This window comes from Macaca thibetana, chromosome 5 (assembly GCF_024542745.1).
Source record: "Macaca thibetana thibetana isolate TM-01 chromosome 5, ASM2454274v1, whole genome shotgun sequence".
NCBI classification, from domain to species: Eukaryota; Metazoa; Chordata; class Mammalia; order Primates; family Cercopithecidae; genus Macaca; species Macaca thibetana.
This window is the reverse complement of record NC_065582.1, coordinates 184633722-184654996: the sequence shown is the minus strand read 5'-3', so window position 1 is coordinate 184654996 and position 21275 is coordinate 184633722. Positions and strand designations below refer to the sequence as shown.

At 49.5% G+C, this 21275-nt stretch overlaps 1 protein-coding gene across 1 annotated transcript in view; it reads left to right on the top strand.

Annotated features, from left to right (window-relative positions):
• MAEA (macrophage erythroblast attacher, E3 ubiquitin ligase) overlaps window positions 1-21275 on the top strand; it is a 182014-nt gene that overhangs the window by 106954 nt on the left and 53785 nt on the right. The window lies entirely within an intron of this gene.

Sequence of the window (21275 nt, the reverse complement as noted above, 5' to 3'; positions counted from 1 at the left end):
AGCCAACAGGTGTATGAAACAATGCTCAGCACCTCTAAGCATCGGGGAAGGGCAAGTCACCACCACAACAAGACGTCATCTTACCCCAGCTAGATGGGCTCTTATTAGAGAGACAAAAAATAACAGATGCTGCTGAAGATGCTGAGAAAAGGGAGTTCTCACACACGGTGGGTGGGTGTGTACATTAGCGACGGCCATACTGGTTAACAATGGGAACGGTGGGTGGGCGTGTACATTAGTGATAGCCATATCAGTCAACAGTGGGAACGGTGGGTGGGCGTGTACGTTAGTGATGGCTGTACTGGTTAACAGTGGGAAGTCCCTCCACCAACAGTGGAATTTCTCAAAAAACTAAAAGAACTACCATCCAACAATTCCACTACCGGGTAGTTACCCAGAGGAAGGCCTGTGTCTGTGGAGGGATAGAGACCTGCACTCTTCTGTTACTGCAGCACCACTCACAGTGGCAAAGACGTGGAATCAGCTGAAGTGACCATCTGCGGATGAATGGGTGAGGGGAATGCGGTGTATACACACGATGAACCACGGATCCGCCACGGAAAGAATGCAATCCTGTCGTTTACTGCAATGTGGATGGAACGGGAGGTCATTAGGTTAAGTGAAATAAGCCAGGGACAGAAAGACAAACATCACATGTTCTCACTCACATGTAGGAGCTAAAAAAAACTAATCTCAGGGAGACAGAAAAGAGAATGACCAGGCGGATCACCTGGGGTCAGGAGTTCGAGACCAGCCCAACCAACATGGAAAAACTTTGTTCCTACTAAAAATACAAAATTAGCCAGGCACGGTGGCATATGTCTGTAATCCCAGCTACTCGGGAGGCTGAGGCAGGAGAATCGTTTGAACCCGGGAGGCAGAGGTGGCAGTGAGCCGAGATCGCACCACTGCACTCCAGCCTGGGTGACAAGAGCAAAACTCCGTCTCAAAAAAAATTGATTAAACAGATAAATAAATAAAAACGTCTGGTAGTCTGGGGTTCAAGCCCAGACCACTGGTCCCACGTACACACTCTCGGCACCACTGCAACATGGGCTGCCGTGATCCCTGGCAGGTAGATGTGGCAGAGACATCTCCCGGCAACTCCCAGGTGTTTTCTGTTTGAAAGTAGGTCTCAGAGAAATGTAGGGGCTTCTGTAGAGTCGTCCCAGCCTCCAGTTCCGTGCGTATTGGGACATATGAGAAGCCGTGGGGTTGGTGGATCCGAGCCCTCCCACCAGAAGCAGCACCAGGGCAGGTGCTTTAGAACGTAGATTTCCCAGTGCTGACCTCTGACCCCTCACACCCCCCCCCCACCCCAGGGCCTCAGCCTCCCGGTAGGCACGTGCTTTGGTGGCATCATTCCAGGAGGTCCGGCCTGTATTATGCACTCAGTAAGTTTTAATCAAAAGGATCATTTACACAGATTCCCGTTCTATTTTCACTGAGGCAGGCTGCTTCTACTACGAGTGTCCTCTTTAATCCTGGGTGCTCTGGGGGAAGGTGCCACCATCCACATCTTGCAAATGGAAAAGCCAAAACCCAGGAAGGGAAGACAGGGACCGTTGCCCTCATCCACCACGTGACTGCAGAGCCTGGAGCTGACGTCAGTGACTGTGACTTTCTGCACGCAGTTGGCAGCGTCTGAACTGGACACCAACCCCCTTTAAAATACAGGGCTTTTGACAAATTCTCTATCGGGCCAAATTAAGAAAATTTTTGAGACAATACTGCTTATTGGAAGTGAAGCTTGTTTGACTGCACTGCTAGGAAGACTCACAGACACCGAGTCCTCAGCTGCGCACACACACCCTGTGATACACGCACTTCACAGAAAACAATGGAAACTTACCCCAAGCCATGCGGTTTCGGGAAGGCGTCTGTCTTCCTGTTAGTGCAGACAGGACTAAGGCATGAGACTGGGGCTGACGCTGGCTCGCCCCTTTGTGGAGCTCAGGCAGGGGCACTGAGCAGCAGCACACACCACAGCCTGGGCATCTGGCGTGAAAATCAGACCGACCAGCGTCTGACCAGCAGCGGGGTGCGTTCCATGCTCCAGCCTTGGCAAAGGTCCCATCGCACTGATGGCAAAGGCCAGGTGACGTGGAGGTTCCTGGAACTCCTTGGCACTGCACATGTGAACCTGGTAGCCCGGAGGGGTGACCCTGTCTGTACCACTTTCTTCTCCCTAGCTGAGCTCCCTCCTGCCTTTGGGGACCCTCACATGCACAGGTGTGGACACCCAGGTTCCAGCTCTGCCCATACTCCTGACAGACAGCTCCTGGCCAGCTGCCCCTCAAGCTTGTGGGTGTGCAACTGGCGTGTGGGCCAACTTCAGGGAACACAGGCAGCGAGGAAGCCCTCATGGGCCCTGGGAGCAAAATCTAGGTCACAGGGCGCTCGGAGTCAGAGGTACCTGGCACATGGTCTAGAAAGTGGGGAGCTAAATAGTAGTAAAATTAATAAAATACAAAAATTAGCTGGGTGTGGTAGTGGGCACCTGTAATCCCAGCTACTAAGGAGGCTGAGGTGGGAAAATCGCTTGAACCTGGGAGGTGCAGGTTGCAGTGAGCTGAGATCATGCCACTGCACTCCAGCCTGGGCAACAGAGTGAGACTTCTTTAATGCTTATAGCACAAGAGACAGCAGCAAAGATCTAAAATTGACACCCTAACATCACAATTAAAAGAACTAGAGAATCAAGAGCAAACAAATTCAAAAGCTAGCAGAAGACAAGAAATAACTAAGATCAGAGCAGAACTGAAAGAGATAGACACACAAAAACCCTTAAAAAAAATCAGTGAATACAGAAGCCAGTTTTCTGAAGAGATCAACAAAGCAGAGACTGCTAGCAAGACTAATGAAGAAAAGAGAGAAGAATCAAATAGACGCAATAAAAAATGATAAAGGGGATACCACCACTGGTCCCACAGAAATACAAACTACCATCAATTAATAGTATAAACACGTCTATGCAAATAAACTAGAAAATCTAGAGGAGATGGATAAATTCCTGGACATATACACCCTCCCAAGGCTAAACCAGGAAGAAGTTGAATCTCTGAATAGACCAATAACAGGTTCTGAAATTGAGGCAGTAACTAATAGCCTACCAACCAAGAAGTAGTCCAGGACCAGACAGATTCACAGCCAAACTCTACCAGAGGTACAAAGAGAAGCTGGTACCATTCCTTCTGAAACGATTCCAATCAATAGAAAAAGAGGGAATCCTCCCTAACTCATTTTATGAGGCCAGCATCATCCTGATACCAAAGCCTGGCAGAGACACAACAAAAAAAGAGAATTTTAGGCCAATATCCATGATGAACATTGATGCAAAAATCATCAATAAAATACTGGCAAACTGAATCCAGCAGCACATCAAAAAGCGTATCCACCACGATCAAGTCGGCTTCATCCCTGGGATGAAAATCAACAAATGTAATCCATCACCTAAACAGAACCATTACGACAAAAAACACATGATTACCTCAATATATGCAGAAAAGGCCTTCGACAAAATTCAACAGGGTTTCATGCTAAAAACTCTCAATAAACTAGGTATTGATGGAACGTATCTCAAAATAATAAAGAGCTATTTATGACAAACCCACAGCCAATATCATACTGAATGGGCAAAAACTGGAAGCATTCCCTTTGAAAATTGGCACAAAAGCCTGTAATCCCAGCACTTTGGGAGGCCGAGGCGGGCGGATCACAAGGTCAGGAGATCGAGACCACAGTGAAACCCCGTCCTACTAAAAATACAAAAAATTTGGCGGTGGCGGGCGATAGTCCCAGCTACTCAGGAGGCTGAGGCAGGAGAATGGCGGGAACCCGGGAGGCGGAGCTTGCAGTGAGCCGAGATCGCGCCACTGCGCCACTGCTCCAGCCTGGGCAACAGCCTGAGACTCCGTCTCAAAAAAAAAAAAAAAAAAAAAAAAAAAAAAAAGAAAATTGGCACAAGATAAAGATACCCTCTCTCACCACTCCTATTCAACATAGTATTGGAAGTTCCAGCCAGGGCAATCAGGAAAGAGAAAGAAATAAAGGGTATTCAGTTAGGGAAAGAGGAAGTCAAATTGTCTCTGTTTGCAGCTGACATGATTGTGTATTTAGAAAACCCCACAGTCTCAGCCCCAAATTTCCTTAAGCTGATACGCAACTTCAGCAAAGCCTCAGGATACAAAATCAATGTGCAAAATCACAAGCATTCCTATACACCAGACAGCCAAATCATGAGTGAATTCCCATTCACAATTACTACAAAGAGAATAAAATACATAGGGATGTGAAAGACCTCTTCAAGGAGAACTGCAAACCACTGATCAACTAAATAAAAGAGGACACAAACAAATGGAATAACATTCCATGCTCATGGATAGGAAGAATCAATATCGTGAAAATGGCCATAATGCCCAAGGTAACTTATAGATTCAATGCTATCCTCAAACTACCACTGACTTTCTTCACAGAATTGGAAAAAATGACTTTAAATTTCATATGGAACCAAAAAAGAGCCTGCATAGCCAAGACAATCCTAAGCCAAAAGAACGAAGCTGGAGGCATCATGCTACCTGACTTCAAACTATACTACAAGGGCACAGTAACCAAAACAGCATGACACTGGTACCAAAACAAATATATAGACCAATGGAACAGAACAGAGGCCTCAGAAATACCACCACACATCTGCAACCATCTGATCTTTGACAAACCTGACAAAAACAAGCAATGGGAAAAGGATTCCCTATTTAATAAATGGTGCTGGGAAAACTGGTTAGCCGTATGTGGAAAGTTGAAACTGGATCCTTTCCTTACACCTTACACAAAAATTAACTCAAGATGGATTAAAGACTTAAATGTAAGACCTAAAACCATAAAAACCCTAGAAAAAAACGTAGGGAATACCATTCAGGACATAGACATGGGCAAAGACTTCATGACTAAAACACCAAAAGCAATGGCAACAAAAGCCAAAATAGACAAATGGGATCTAATTAAACTAAAAAGCATCTGCACAGAAAAAGAAACTTATCATCAGAGTGCTCAGGCAACCTACAGAATGGGAGAAAATTTTTGCAATCTATCCATCTGACAAAGGGCTAATATCCAGAATCTACAAAGAACTTAAGTAAATTTACAAGAAAAAAACAACCCCATCAAAAAGCCGGCAAAGGATATGAACAGACACTTCTGAAAAAAAGACATTTATGTACCCAACAGATACACGAAAAAACGCTCATCACTGGTCATCAGAGAAATGCAAATCAAAACCACAATTAGATACCATCTCATATCAGTTAGAATGGCGATCATTAAAAAGTCAGGAAACAACAGATGTTGGAGAGGATGTGGAGAAATAGGAACACTTTTTTATTTTTATTTTTTTAATTTTTATTTTTTTGAGATGGAGTCTCACTCTGTCGCCCAGGCTGGAGTGCAGTGGCACAATCTCCGCTCACTCCGCCTCCTGGGTTCATGCCATTCTCCTACCTCAGCCTCTGGAGTAGCTGGGACTACAGGCGCCCGCCACCGCGCCCAGCTAATTTTTTGTATTTTTTTAGTAGATACGGGGTTTCACCGTGTTAGCTAGGATAGTCTCAATCTCCTGACCTCGTGATTCGCCCGCCTTGGCCTCCCAAAGTGCTAGGGATTACAGGCGTGAGCCACCGTGCCTGGCCAGGAACACTTTTACACTGTTGGTAGGGAGTGTAAATTAGTTCAACCGTTGTGAATGACAGTGTGGTGATTCAAGAATCTAAAACTAGACATGCCATTTGACCCAGCAATCCCATTACTAGGTATATACCCAAAGGATTATAAATCATGCTACTATAAAGACACATGCACATGTATGTTTCTTGTGGCACTATTCACAATAACAAAGACTTGGAACCAACCCAAATGTCCATCAATAGACTGGATAAAGAAAACATGTCAAGATATGCACCATGGAATACTACGCAGCCATAAAAAAGGATGAGTTCGTGTCCTTTGCAGGGACATGGATGAAGCTGGCAACCATCATTCTCAGCAAAATATCACAAGGAGAGAAAACCAAACGGTATGTTCTCACTCATAAGTGGGAGTTGAACAATAAGAACACATGGACACAGGGAGGGGAACATCACACACTGGGGCCTATTCAGGAGCTGGGGGAGGGATAGCATTAGGAGAAACACCTAATGTAAATGACGAGTTGATGGGTGCAGCAAATCAACATGGCACATCCTATAACTATGTAACAAACCTGCATGTTGTACACATGTACCCTAGGACCTAAAGCATAACAATAAAAAAAAACTGAAAAGACAGAGGGCCGGGCATGGTGGCTCACACCTGTAATCCCATCACTTTGGGAGGCCAAGGCAGGCAGATCACGAGGTCAGGAGACTGAGACCATCCTGGCTAACATGGTGAAACCCTGTCTCTACTAAAAATACAAAAAAAAAAAAAAAAAAATTAACCAGGCATGGTAGTAGGCTCCTGCAGTCCTAGCTACTGGGGAGGCTGAGGCAAGAGAATGGTGTGAACCCGGGGGTGGAGCTTGCAGTGAGCGAAGATTGTGCCACTGCACTCCAGCCTGGGCAACAGAGCAAGACTCTTGTCTCAAATAAAAAAAAAAAAAAAAAGAGAGAAAACAAAGCAAAACAAAAAACCTAAATGATCTGAAAGACTCAAGCAGAAATTTTTTTTTTTTTTTGAGAGGAAGTCTTGCTCTTGTCCCCCACACTGGAGTACGATGGCATGATCTAGCCTCACTGCAACCCGTCTCCCAGGTTCAAGCAATTCTGCCTCCCAAGTAGCTGGGATTACAGGTGCCTACCACCACACCCAGCTAATTTTTGTATTTTCTATTTTGTATTTTCTATTTTAGAGGGTTTCACCATGATGGCTGGTCTGGTCTCAAACTCCTGATCTCAGGTGACCTGCCTGCCTCAGTCTCCCAAAGTGCTGGGATTACAGGTGTGAGCCACCGCGCCCAGCCTCAGAATTCTATTCTTACTGAATGTGTTGTGCAGGGCACCAGGTGACATCACAGCAACCCATGGATAAAAAATCACGTCTTAAACACTTCAGACCTCTTTCCTCATTCATTAAAATCAAACGTTAAGAGACGACTCTGCCTCCCCAAAGGACGCAGTGCTTGTGAAAGTGGTTATGCCTGCCCCAACATTGAGAATTAGCTGGACAGGCCACATCATACCTTGTTTTGTTTTGCTTTTTGTTCTTGAGACAGGGTTTAACTCTCATCACTCAGGATGGAGTATGACAGCGCGATCTCTGCTCATCGCAACCTTCACTTCCTGGGCTCAGGCGATTCTCTTGCCTTAGCCTCCCAACCAGCTAGGATTACAGGCACATACTGCCCCTCCCAAGTAATTTTTGGTAGAGATGGGTTTTCACCATGTTGTCCAGGCTGGCCTCAAACTCCTGGGCTCAAGATCTACCCGCCTCATCTCCCAAGTAGCTGGCATTACATGTGCCCGCCACCACACCTGGCTAAACTGTTCTGTATTTTTAGTAGAGACGGGGTTTCACCCTGTTACCCAGAATGGTCTCGATCTCCTCACCTTGTGATCCACCTGCCTCGGCCTTCCAAAATGCTGGGATTACAGGTGTGAGCCACTGTGCCTGACCCAGTTTTTGTTTTCTAAATTTCATCAACGAGCTAAGCATTCTTAAGTCTTTTGTGTTGCTATGAACGAATACCTGGGGCCAAGTGATTATAAAGAAAAAAGGTGAATTTGGCTCACAAATCTGATGTCTGCGAAGTTCAGATGAGAGCTCTGCAACTCGTTCAAGCCTCACGTTGCTTCCACTCAAGAAAGGAGGCAGAGGGAAGGATCGTGCGTGGAGATCACATGGTCAGAGAGAAGCCAGAGAAAGAGGTGCCAAGCCCTTTAACACCCAGCGCTCAGGAAACTCAGAGAACCCCTGGGCTATGGCTCAGGAGGAAGAGCAATGCTTTATGGATGACTTGTACAGCAGTAGGAACCAGGGTGTCCGCGACTGGTGGGTTCTTGGTCTCACTGACTTCAAGAACGAAGCCGCGGACCCTGGCGGTGAGTATTACAGTTTTTAAAGATGGCATCCTGAGTTTGTTCCTTCTCAGATGTGTCCGGAGCTGCTTCTTTCTGGTGGGTCCGCGGTCTCGCTGACGGTGACTTCAGCAAAGAACCCACACACTCTATGCGCCACTGTTACAGCTCCTAAAGGCGGTCCGTCTACAGTTGTTTGTTCCTTCCGGTGGGTTCCTGGTCTCGCTGGCCTCAGAAATGAAGCTGCATACCTTCGTGGTGATTGTTAAAACTCTTAAATGCAGCAAGGACCCAAAGAACAAACAGTTGCAAAAATTACTGTGAAAAGCAAAAAATCCAAGGCAAACAGAGCTTCTACGACATTGAGCAGACTCACTGGGTCATCACTGCCCCGTCGCATGGCCTGCTTTTATTCCTTTATCTGGCCCCACCCACATTCTGCTGATTGGTCCATTTTACAGAGAACTGATTGGTCCATTTTACAGAGCGCTGATTGGTCCATTTTACAGAGAGCTGATTGGTCCGTTTTTGACAGAGTGCTGATTGGTGCGTTTACAATCCTTTAGCTAGACACAGAATGCAGATTGGTGCATTTATAATCCTTTAGCTAGACATAAAAGTTCTCCAAGTCGCCACCAGATTAGCTAGACACAGAGCGCTGATTGGTGCATTTAAAAACCTTTAGTTGGACACAGAGTGCTGATTGCTGTGTTTACAAACCTTACAATCCTTTGGCTAGACACAAAAGTTCTCCAAGTCCTCACCAGATTAGCTAGACACAGAGTGCTGATTGGTGCGTTTATAAACCTCTAGCTAGACACAGAGTGCTGATTGGTGCGTCCACAATCCTTTAGTTAGAAAAGTTCTCCAAGTCCCCACCGAGGCAGAAGCCCAGCTGGCTTCACCTCTCAATGGCATTCCCCGCGGGACTTTGTGGCACCTAGCCTGGGCACTCCGGCAGCCCAGAGGGAGCTCGTCCCGGATCAAGCCCAGCAGGTGCTGGCCCTCAGAGCCCACGCCCACCCGGAACCCACGCCTGCGGGCGCCTCACGCAGCCCCAGGCTCCCGCCCGCCCCTCTCCCTCCACACCTCCCTGCGAGCAGAAGGAGCCGACTCCAGCCTTGGCCATCCCCAGAGAGGGGCCCCCACAGCACAGTGGCGGACTGAAGGGCTCCTGGAGAGCCTGCTAGGGTTGCTAGCAGGTAGTCACCTCTCACCAGGTGCTCCTAAGCTCCACTCTGTGTTCTCCCAGCTGTCTCCCCCAGAAATGCAGCAGGGAACACTGAGGAGAAATCCACATCATAGTTAATTTATTGGGGAAATAATTACCTTACTGATGCTGTACATTCTAGGATCCAAGGAGAGAAATTTAAACAAAAGAATTTTACTATTGAGGCCAGGTGCGGGGGCTCATGCCTGTAATCCCAGCCCTTTTGGAGGCCGATGTGGGCGGATCACGAGGTCAGGAGATCTGAGAATATTCTGGTTAAGACGGTGAAACCCCGTCTCTACTAAAAATACAAACAACTAGCTGGGCGTGGTGGCGGGTGCTTGTAGTCCCAGCTACTTGGGAGGCTGAGGTGGGAGAATGGTGTGAACCCGGGAGGTGGAGCTTGCGGTGAGTCAAGATCGCGCCACTGCACTCCAGCGTGGGTGACAGAGCGAGACTCCATCTCAGAAAAAAAAAAAAAAAAAAGAATTCTACTATAAAATCCCACCTTCTATTTTAAGACAAGGAATGAGAAGCCAGTCTTCCAGGATGTTTGTCTGCCTCGGATCCCTTCAGATGGATCAGGGACCCCAGCGTGTGGCTTCCATGATTCTGCTGTGAGAGCAGAATCCTCCCTGCAGCCTGGACCCCCGCCTGTAGGAGCCACCCCGGGTGATCCCGGGCCTCGGCGACAGACGCCGACCAGCCCTGATGTCCTGGGTGATCCGGGGCCTCGGCGACAGACGCCGACCAGCTCTGTTGTCCCGGGTGATCCCGGGCCTCGGCGACAGACACAGACGCCGACCAGCTCTGTTGTCCTGGGTGATCCGGGGCCTCGGCGACAGACGCCGACCAGCTCTGTTGTCCCAGGTGATCTGGGGCCTCAGTGACAGACGCCCACCAGCTCTGTTGTCCCAGGTGGTCCAGGACCTCGGTGACAGATGCCGACCAGCTCTGATGTCCTGGGTGATCCGGGGCCTCGGTGACAGACGCCCACCAGCTCTGTTGTCCCAGGTGGTCCAGGGCCTCAGTGACAGACACCCACCAGCTCTGTTGTCCCGGGTGATCCCGGGCCTCGGCGACAGACGCCCACCAGCTCTGTTGTCCCAGGTGGTCCAGGGCCTCAGTGACAGACGCCCACCAGCTCTGTTGTCCCGGGTAATCCCGGGCCTCGGCGACAGACGCCCACCAGCTCTGTTGTCCCAGGTGGTCCAGGACCTCGGTGACACACACCTGTCAGCTCTGTTGTCCCAGCCTCAGTGACAGATGCCCACCAGCTCTGTTGTCCTGGGTGGTCCAGGGCCTCGGTGACAGACGCCCATCAGCTCTGTTGTCCCAGGTGGTCCAGGGCCTCGGCGACAGACGCCCGTCAGCTCTGTTGTCCCAGACGCCGACCAGCTCTGTTGTCCTGGGTGATCCGGGGCCTTGGCGACAGACGCCTGTCAGCTCTGTTGTCCTGGGTGGTCCAGGGCCTCGGTGACAGACGCCCGTCAGCTCTGTTATCCCAGATGCCCACCAGCTCTGTTGTCCCGGGTGGTCCAGGGCCTCAGTGACAGACGCTCACCAGCTGTGTTGTCCCGGGTGGTCCAGGGCCTCAGTGACAGATGCCCATCAGCTCTGTTGTCCCGGGTGGTACAGGGCCTCGGTGGCAGACGCCCGTCAGCTCTGTTGTCCCAGTTACTCTCAGAATAGTGCACAACAGTCCTGTGAGTAACATTATTCCCTCTTCACCTCCCTCCAAGAGGATGAAAGGCGCTTGTTTCAAAGCTGTTAAGTGACAGTGACGTCCACGTGGAAGCCGCGGTGGCTACAGCATTCTTCATGACCAGCACCTCCAAGTGCTTTGCTTTGTGATCAACTGGATCAATACTTCTGTGCTACCAAGAGTTACAAACGCTGGCGGGGGGGTGGGCAAGATGGCCTGCCATTAGCTGTGACAAAGGCAGGCCTGGCATCCGGCTTAACAAAATAGTGATCACAAATTTTTATGCATTTTTATTGAAAAATAATTTCATGATAACCAAGCAATCTGGAAGCCTCCAAGCATACGATTAAATGACATGCTGGGCAAGTCTGGCATTTCGTGATAAACTGCAAAATTAGAGTTGGCAGGCGACTAAGGAAGGTCGGGGTGATGGTGTCTGTGACGTGCTTTATAAAGCAGCCACCAGAATGATAAGAAAAAGGGAAGGCCCCCTGGGATCTGCCATCGTGCCCAAAGTAATGGCTTGTTGATGCCACTGCCGTGGGCAAGAAATTATTTTGACTAACAGCTCTTCTGTTTATATTAAAAATCTCATTTTTAAAATCATTATACCTATCATGAGGAATTAATACACAAGTCAAATCCATATTTTAACTACTTGAAGATAGACTGTTATGGGTTTAACTACCAATTGGTGTAGTGTCTCTAGTTATGGACAATATTTTACTATAGATCACCAATATTTGTGCACTTAACATACAACGGGTATTGATTTTTAACCGCCATGTGGATCAGAACGCACTGTCCTTCCAAACATTTGGGAAAAAAAAAATATTTCAGTGTTAGTCCTTCTTATCCACCCTGCGGCTCATTCCCCACAAATCAGGCTTATGGGGTTGAATCACCCCCACTGGCATCACCCACTGCTGCCCAGGGAAGGCCCAGATGGGATCTGTGATTTCACTCAGCACCAACCCCTCTAACCAGCTCCCTAACCCGAGAGTCCCTAACCCTAACCTTAACCGTAAAATTTAACCCACAACCCAAACTCTAACCCTAGCCCCTAACCCTCTAAACCTCCCCCTCCCCCTTCCCCCGTTGCTCACCACTTTGCCCTCTTCATCGACAATGGAGTGGGCCACGGATTCCTGCTGCGCCCCTTATCTGTATGCTAATGGGTACCAGTCAGGGCCTGGGGTAGGGAGGCTCATCTCACAACTTCCTTGAAGGACTTGAGAACCCGACATCTGTGGCCTGCAGGCCTAGGGAGTGGGTCCGTGCAGGGCAAGCGGAGATCCCAGGGCTGCAGCCACAACAGAGGCAATAAAGATGTCTGGGTGGGACATGCGCTTCAGAGCCCCCTGGAGTCACCAGGAAAAAGACAAACCCCAGGCCTCCATTCCCCCACTCAAGCCTCCATTCCCCTACTCAAGGCCTCTAATTCCTCCACTCAGGCCTCCATTCCTCCACTCAAGGGCTCTAATTCCCCCACTCAGGCCTCCATTCCCGCACTCAGGCCTCCGTTCCTCCACTCAGGCCTCCATTCCCGCACTCAGGCCTCCACTCCTCCACTGAAGCTTCCATTACTCCACTCAGGCCTCCATTCCCGCACTCAGGCCTCCATTCCCACACTCAGGCCTCCACTCCTCCACTGAAGCTTCCATTCCTCCACTCAGGCCTCCGTTCCTCCACTCAGGCCTCCATTCCCGCACTCAGGCCTCCATTCCCACACTCAGGCCTCCATTCCCGCATTCCGGCCTCCATTCCTCCACTCAGGCCTCCATTCCCCCACTCAGGCCTCCATTCCTCCACTCAGGCCTCCATTCCTGCACTCAGGGCCTCCATTCCTCCACTCAGGCCCCCATTCCTGCACTCAGGGCCTCCATTCCTCCACTCAGGCCTCCATTCCCCCACTCAGGCCTCCATTCCCCCACTCAGACCTCCATTCCTCCACCCAAGGCTGGGTGCAGTGCAGACGGGTGTCTGGTCCATGCATCTCATGTGGTCATGACACAGACTGAGAAGCTGAGCCGGCCGGGGCTGAAGAGTGACACCAGGAGATACCGGGTGCCGCGACTCTTGCCCCACAGTGAGACACATGTGGGGGTCATACCCTCCCGCCTCACAGTGAGACACGGTTGGGGGGTCATATGCTCCCCCACAGTGAGACACGGGTCGGGGGTCATATGCTCCCCTACAGTGAGACACATATGGGGGTCATACCCTCCTGCCTCACAGTGAGACACTGGTTGGGGGGTCATATGCTTCCAAGCTGCCCAAGAGCTATGAGCTCCGAGGCTGGGGCAGACACGCCTGGGCAGACACAGGTGAAGTGAGAACATCTTTCCCCACCGCAGCCTTCCTCACGGTGGACGCAGCCCTGTGCTGCAGGCTGAGGCGCCCAGCCTTTCCCTGGCCAAAGCCCTTCTTGCATCCTCCTGAGGACGTCACTCCCCCAGACCCCCACACTCAGTGTCCTGCCTCCAAAGTCACATCTGGAGTCCCTGGGACTGGGAATGTGGTGAGCCTGTAGGAGGGGAAGGCCCAGAAAGACAAGATGAAGGGCAAAGCCAGCAGACGCCATCTGTGCGGCCTCCATCTGCAGATGTGGGTGCCCACTCAGGACTGGATGGCCCCAGCTGCGGGACTGGGCGCCCACTCTGGACTGGACGGGAGGGTGGCCGCAGAGGCCAGGGAAGGTGATAGAGGGAGGGTCCAACACTCCGGAGTGGGCCTCTGGGGGCAGCCCCCAGCGCTGCAGCCCCCAGGCCACAACTCCAGAGGCCGAAGCTGGGATCAGGGTGTGGGCAGGGCTGGCCCCTCCCGAGGCTCCGAGGGAGAACCGGCTGCATCCTCTCTCCAGCTCCTGGGGGCCGTCAAAGCCCTCCGTGTTCCTCGGTTCCTTGGCCTTAGGAAGCACCGCCCCAACCTTGTCTTCACTCTCGCAGGGCCTCTCCTTGCCTGTCTGTCTCCAGATTCCCGCTTTGTAAGGACACAGGGGTGCTGGAGTGAGACCCGCCTTCAAGACGGAGGAGTCTGAACTTGGTTGCCTGCAGGAACCCTTTTTCCAAAGGTCACATCCTGGGATACCAGGAGTTAGGATCTGAACATATTCTGGGAGGAGATGACTTAGCCCACGCCAGGACAGTGCAGGATGGCATCGGGGACCTTGGTGGGACCAGCCTCAGGGAACCAGAATTAGCCCCATGGGAAGTTTGTGGGGTCCACTGGGGAAAGGGAATCCCTGCAAGATAAAGGGTGAAGCTGCATCCTGCCCTCCCACCCCCAGGAGGGAAGTGTGGTGTTTGGGGCCAGGCAGCGGCAGCACTTTCCACGCGGGCACCATCCCACACAGCTACCGTGTGGCTCCGAGAGGGACCAGGGCTGGACAGGCTCTGCAGGCAGGGCTGGGGGCTGCAGTCCTGCTGAATGAGCGGGAGGCCCAAGCAGCCTCCACGATTCCATAGGTGGAAAGAACGTCAGCCTGGGTAACATGGTGAGACCCTGACTCTACAAAAACTACAACAGTTAGCCAGGGGCAGTGGCGTGCACCTGTGGTCCCACCTACTCGGGAGGCTGAAGCGGGAGGATCCCTTCAGCCTTGCAGGCAGGGTTCCGTCTTTTCTCCTAAAAGGACACTTGTCGTTCAGTTTAGGCCCCTCCTGTAAATCCAGGAGGATCTCCTCACGAGATCCTTAACGTGATTACATCTGGAAAGAACTTGTTTCCAAATAATCCACATTGGCCAGCTCTGGGGTCAGCATGTGGATGTGTATTTTTGGGGCCACCGTTCTGCCTGCTAGGCATTGTTGAGTGTACTTTCTTTCACCTACAAGTATATTTTGGATGGTTTTTCATGCTGATACATGTAGCTCTACTACCTGTTTTTTATTTTGCAAGGTCTGGCTATACTGCTCCTGTCAGGGTTGCACTGTGCCCGGCCAAAAAAGTGAACCTCAACTACTATATCCAACAATTTGCAAAAGTAATTCAAGGCGAACCGTAGACATCAGTGTAGAACGTAAGGTTATTGAACTTCCAGAAGGAGAGCACTGTATAATGCTGGGGTAGTCAAACAGTTCCTAGATAAGAAACAAAAAGCATGATCCCTAAAAGAAAAAACTAGACTTCATTAAAATCAACACCTGCTCATTGAAAGACAAATTCAGTAAATAACAAAGGTAAGTTATAGACTGGGGGAAAATATCACAACACATATATAGACACGTGCCTCGTAACAACGTTTTGGTCAACAGTGGACTGCATATGTGATGGTGGCCCCGTAAAAGTCAAATGGAGCTGAAAAGTTCCTATCACCCTCAGGCATTGTAGCTGCCCTAATGTCACAGCACAATGCATCATTCACATGTGTGTGGTGGTCCTTTGGGTGGTGTCCAGAAGGCCCTGTTATCATAACATGTGACAGCTTCATACGCCTTACTGTCCCTGAAGACCTGCCAGTGGGACAAGAAGGGGAGGTGGAAGGCAGAGATATTGGTGATCCTGACCCTGTGTAGGCTGAGGCTAATGTGTATGTTTGTGTCTTAGTTTGTTTTTTTGTTTATTTTGTTTTGTTTTGAGACAGAGTCTCACTCTGTCACCCAGGCTGGAGTGCAGTGGTACGATCTCAGCTCACTACAGCCTCTGCCTCCTGGGTTCAAGTGATTCTCCTGCCTCAGCCTCCTGAGTAGCTGGGACTACAGGCATGCACCGCCATGCCTGGCTAATTTTTGTATTTTTAGTAGAGACAGGGTTTCACCATGTTGGCCAGGCTGGTCTTGAATTCCTGACCTCAGGTGATCCATCCACCTTGGCCTCCCAAGGTGCTGGGATTACAGGTGTGAGCCACCACGCCCGGCCTTGTGTCTTAGTTTTTAAGAAAAGTTGAGAAAGTGAAAAATAACATAAGAACATTTTAAAATAGAAATAAAGGCTTTCGGAATAAGGATAAAAAGAAAAGAAATATTTTTGTAGAGTTGTACAATGTGTTTGTATTTTAAGCTGTTATAAAAGAGCTAAAAAGTGTTTAAAAATCAAAAAGTCTACAAAGTAAGAAAGTTACAATAAGACAAAGTTAATTATTATTGAAGAAATAAAAAAATGAGTATAAATGTAGTGCAGCCTAAGTGTGCAGTATCTATAGGGTCTATGACAGTGTGCGGTCATGGGCTAGGCCTTCACAGTCACTCTTCACTCACCAGCTTACCCAGAGCAGCTTCCAGTCCTGCGAGCCCCAGTCATGGTGAAGAAGCTACACAGGTGTTCGATTTCGTACCTTCACACCCTATTTTAACTGTACTTTTTCTATGTTTAGATACACAAACACTTCATTGTGCTACAGCAGCTGAGAGAATTCGGCGCAGGGATGCACTGAGCGGGTTCGTGCCTCGGAATGATGGGCTCTACCTGCAGCCGGGAGTGTGGTGGGCCGTGGCTTCCAGGTTCGTGTGGGTGCACTCTGTGATGTCACACAATGACAAAATCATGAAATGATGCATTTTCTGGGACACATCCCCGTCATTAAGCCACACGTGGCTATAGCTCACAAAAGACACGTGTACAGAATATCTGAAGAACTCAACTCTACACATCAACGATACAAAGACAAATGATGCAATTTAAACATAGCAAAAAAATAATCCCAGCAGTTTGGGAGGTCAAGGTAGGAGGATAACTAGAGGCCAGGAGTTTGAGCCCAGCCTAGGCAGCATAGCAAGACCCTGTCTCAAGAAAGAAAGAAGGAAAGAAGGAAAGGAAGGAAGGAAGGAAGAAGGAAGGAAGGAAGGAAGGAAGGAAGGAAGGAAGGAAGGAAGGAAGGAAGGAAGGAAGAAAGATGCTGAGAATGAAGAATGAAGGTGCATGCCTGTGATCCCAGCTACTCGGGAGGCTGAGGTGGAAGGATCACTTGGGCCATCCCAAGACGGCAGGACCAAACCCCCTTGCTCCTCCTCCTCAGCCACTCACATGAGCAGGAGGAGGATGGAGACCTTGATGGCCCCCTGCACTCAGTGGACCCTGAATCTATTTTCTCTTCCTTATGAGTTTCTTAATAACATTTTCTCTTCCATAGCTTACCTTTTTTTTTAATAAGAGTACAGTTTGTGATACACATAACAAACAAAATATGTATTAATCAACTGCTTGTGTTATTGATAAGGCTTCCAGGTATTAACCAATCAACTGTTTATGTTATCGATAAGGCTTCCAGGTATTAATCAATCAACTGTTTATGTTATTGATAAGGCTTCCAGGTATTAATCAATCAACTATTTTTTTTTTTTTTTGAGACGGAGTCTTGCTCTGTCACCCAGGCTGGAGTGCAATGGCCGGATCTCAGCTCACTGCAAGCTCCGCCTCCCGAGTTGACGCCATTCTCCTGCCTCAGCCTCCCGAGTAGCTGGGACTACAGGCGCCTGCCTCCTCGCCCGGCTAGTTTTTTGTATTTTTTAGTAGAGATGGGGTTTCACCGTGTAGGCCAGGATGGTCTCGATCTCCTGACCTCGTGATCCGCCCGTCTCGGCCTCCCAAAGTGCTGGGATTACAGGCTTGAGCCACCGCGCCCGGCCATCAATCAACTATTTATGTTATCGATAAGGCTTCCAGTCAACAGTAGGCTATCTGTAGTTAGGTTCTGGGGAGTCAAGTGTCACATGTGGATTTTCCACGGTGAGGGGGTCAGCAACCCTAACTCCCAAGTTGTTCAAGGGTCAGTTGTGTGTTCTTTTGTGAAACATCTGTTCATCTTTTTTTTTTTTTTTTTTTTGAGACAGGGTCTCACTCTGTTGCCCAGCCTGGAGTGCAGTGGTGTAACTATGGCTCACGGCAGCCTCAACCTTCTGGGCTCGAGTGATCCTCCCGCCTCAGCCTTCCAAGTAGCTGGGATCACAGGTATGCACCTTCATTCTCAGATTTTTTTGTTTGTTTGTAGAGACAGGGTCTTGCTATATATTTACACTCATATAATTTTGTTCTGCCTTTTAATTTTTTCTTACCTTTTAATTTCCAACTTTATTATTTTTGTTTCCACAGGCTTTTCTTCTTGCTGTCATCCCTTTAAATTTTCTGAATAGCATGTATAGGTCATTCTTTCTTTCTTCTTTTTGTAATTACTACAGCACTTAAAAACTATGAACTTTTCCGTGAGCACGGCAGTAACATTAGCCCATTAGTTCTGATATACGTAGTTTGATTATTACTGATTTCTAGAAATTCTGCAAGCTCCATTTCTTAGCATCTCTTTGACACCAGAAAGAGGGATTTTCCATTTCTGGGTGGAAAATCTCTATTTTATTATAGTGTGGGTGTTTTGTGATCTAGAATTTCACCTGTAGTGTTTCCACTGTTTGCAATGTATTGACGCTTTCATTGTGACCTACTACATGGACAATTTTAGTGACTATTTTGTGGGCACCCTCTTTATCTGCTGAGGTTCATTGCTTAGAATCAGGAAAATAGTGGATTAATTCCACTAATACGACCCCCAAATAAGAAGACAACTTTTGTTTTTTGAGACAGGGTGTCCCTCTGCAGCGTCAGCTGGGGAGCCATGGCGCGATCATGGCTCACTGCAGCCTCAACCTCCTGGGCTTAAGCAAGCCTGCTGCCTTGGCTCCCGAGTAGCTGGGACGCCACCATGCCCAGCCTTGCAGAAAACCTTTTTCAATGACTCAGCGGCCTCGTGTCAGACAGTCTAGCTCTCGCAATTGTCCCTGTCTCTCCTCCCCAGGAAATCCACACTGGCGATATTGAGGGACGGGGTTCCGTATGCAAATCCCCGCACCGGAGCCGAGGTGTCCTTGCAGGTGGGCGTCACCTGACAAGAGGGTGGGAAGGGGCCTCACGCGTGCACACACTTACACATGCACACGTTCCTGATTTCTTCAGCCATGGTCACAGAAACCCACGGAGCAGGCGGCCGGCACCTCTCACTCCAGCTCCTCTTGCCCCCCGCCCCCGCCCCATCAGGCATCTACAGGAAGACAGGTCCTTCTTCTCCAAGGCACTTAACTCTGTCCCGTCCCAGGTAAAGGTTTTCAAGTGTAATTTTAGGGCTCATACCACCTTTTGGAAGGAACTTCTACAATCTTGGCCCAACAGAAGCCACCTCAAGCACTCCCCCTGGCTGGGCCCCACCCGGAAGCAGGGAGGCCACCGTCCAGCACCGGCAGTGTCCGGCCGCCTCCTCCAGGGAACCAAGAGGCCTTTACTGGAGACATTTACAAACAGATGTTGTGAAGATAACAATTGTGTGGCTTGAGTCGATCCCACCCCTACGGCTAACCATAGGAACTAATTGTAGTTTGTATTACTAAATAATTTTAAGGGAAAATCAAATGCTATTTTCTTACCAACAAAACAGTCAGCGCTCGGGCCCAGGAGTTTGAGACCAGCCTGGGCAACGTGGCAAAACCCTGTCTCTACAAAAAACTTTAAAAATTATCTAGGCATGGTGGCATATGCCTGTAGTCCCAGCTACTCGGGAGGCTGAAGTGAGAGGATTGGTTGAGCCCAAGAGGTGGAGGCTACAGTGAGCTGTGATCGTGCCACTGCACTACAGCCTGGGAGACAGGGCAAGACTCTGTCTCAAAAAAAAAAAAAAAAAAAAAAAAAAAAAAAACGCAACACAAAAACCCAATAAAACAGTGAATTGCGTAAAATCTTCTCACCTGATGTGAGGTACACGTTTCATTCATTTAAGAATTAAGTTTTTCAGCAGGAGTTAACCACCTCCTAAGAGATGTGTGGATCAAAATAATGACAAGGGCAACTCCACCTCAGAAAACTGATCTGGCTGGGAGAGAGGAAGTGCTGTGTCGTGCAGCTTGGGGCAGAGTCACCCCCTTGACCTTGAGGGGGTTACCTTTAAGTAGCAGAGCCCTGCAGTCCATCAGTGGAGATAAGAAGGGCCCCAGGATGTGGACCCCTGCAGCATGTGGTGTGAGTTGGCTATGACAGTGTGTCCCTGAGCCAGAGGTCAGGTCCTCCCACATGGCGGCCATGCAGGAGGCGCCCAGCACCATTTCTCTCTGGGCTGCTCTTCTCTGGGCGCTCCTGGCCCACCCACACAAGGGAACCACGTGTACCCCACAGCTCACCCCGGTATAGCTGATTAGTCCGGATGGACAGCCAACCCACACTGGGCAAGACTTTGGAGCCTAAGATTTTGGAAGTTTGAACCAAGAGACACATAACATGTTAGCTGTTGAATGCGATACTACAACAGAAAGTATATTTGGTCCTGGTCCCTGGTTCCGGTCACTGAGTGTCTACAACCCTTATGATTTCCTGAGTGTGGAAGCGTCTTTTTTCTTCATAAGGAGCCCCTTCCCACCACACCTGAGTTTATGTTAATGAGGTGACTCTGGGTGGGGCCTCCAGATATCACTAGAAAGACCCAGAGATTAGTTGGCAGGAATTCTCAGCCCCTCTCCCACTCGACCTCCACCTCTGGGGATAAGGGGGGCTGGAGACTGAGATATGAAAATGTGTGAATAATGAAATTCAGGAGAGCCTCCTGGCTGGTGGATGCCCTGAAGTGCTGAGCGGTTGACACGCAGAGAGGGCTCGGGAGCTCCTCGCCCCACCATGCCCAATGCACTCCTGTTAGCTGTTCCTGAGCTGTGTCCTTCATAATAAGCTGGGAAGCGTGAAGTGTTTCCTGAGCTCTGTGAGTCACTCTAGCAAATTACTGAACCTGAGGAAGGGTTTGTGTGAGCCCCAAATGTGTCATTTGCCTTGTGGGTGGCTTGGGTACCCCATGTGCAGCCATCACCTGGAGTGGGGACAGCCCTGTGGAACGGAGTCCTTGGCCTGTGGGGTCTGTGCTGACTCTTCGAGTGAGTGTGAATGGGGTTGGACCGTAGCATACCCAGTTGGTGTCGGAGTCTGACAATGGGACAATTTCAAGTGATGTAAACCAAAAATAAAATTCTAAGCTCCCCCAACTGACTGAATGGAACCCCCCACCCCCACCCTCAGCCAAGGGGGTTTCAAAGAAACCTGAAAAATTAGTTCAGGCCACCATGGTGACGCAGGACTTTTCTTGGTCACTTGTTAGCCAGAGACCGCCGGCCAGTGACACCCTTGCCCAGGCCTTGCTCAGGCCCAGGTTTGCCATGGGAGATGCCCCATTCCCTTGGCCTGTCAGGTCATGCCAGGCCTGTGCTCCGGCATGGATCCTGAAGCTGCTGCGACTGCACACTCAGCCACCAGCGGGAGGGGGTGTGTGAGTGAGTGAGCGTGCGGTCCAGCCAATGGTTCCAAGTGTCAGTACAGAAGCAGGCTCCATGCAGGGCTTGTGGCTGGACCAGGCATG